General features: G+C 42.3%; 1 pseudogene; it reads right to left on the bottom strand.

The window, feature by feature from the left end:
- Positions 1–261: 261 nt before the first annotated feature.
- The window catches only part of LOC103802849, a 654-nt pseudogene continuing 397 nt past the window's right edge, over positions 262–518 (bottom strand).

Below are 518 nucleotides of genomic sequence, written 5' to 3'. Positions count from 1 at the left end.
GGAAGTCCAAGAGCAGTAAGAGAGGCTAGATTTGCTACACAATGTGTTAACTAAAAATCAGTTGTTAACTCTTATCAAATATTATTAGCAAATTACATTATTTACACAGTTTAAATAAACCCAATTTTCATGGCAATTTTATGAACTAATTTATTTCTCTCAAGAACCTGGAGCAAATTAACACAACCCAATACACAGAGTAGGGACATACAGTGAAGCTCCTGTTAATAGCAGAATTATGAACATGGAGGGCATCGTTACCTTGGCACGCAAAGCCTCTTTCTTCATAGCCAGCATTACACAAGCACTTCCCTATGGGCACTAGCCATTCTCCTTCTGTACTGCAATACATCTTGGGTGGCTCTTCCTCCTTGGAATGATTGACACAAGAACCCCGTACCTCCACCAGTGACTGGGAGTCCATGGGAACCGTATCTGGAAACATGGCGAGGTTCTTGACAGTGAAAGGGCACTTTTTGAAGTACACTCGCACCGACACTAAGGCAACGCACGCACCT

The sequence above is a fragment of the Acanthisitta chloris genome, unplaced genomic scaffold, assembly GCF_000695815.1.
Source record: "Acanthisitta chloris isolate BGI_N310 unplaced genomic scaffold, ASM69581v1 scaffold19135, whole genome shotgun sequence".
NCBI classification, from domain to species: Eukaryota; Metazoa; Chordata; class Aves; order Passeriformes; family Acanthisittidae; genus Acanthisitta; species Acanthisitta chloris.
Note: the sequence above shows the minus strand (reverse complement) of the source record. Positions and strands in the feature narration are given on the sequence as shown.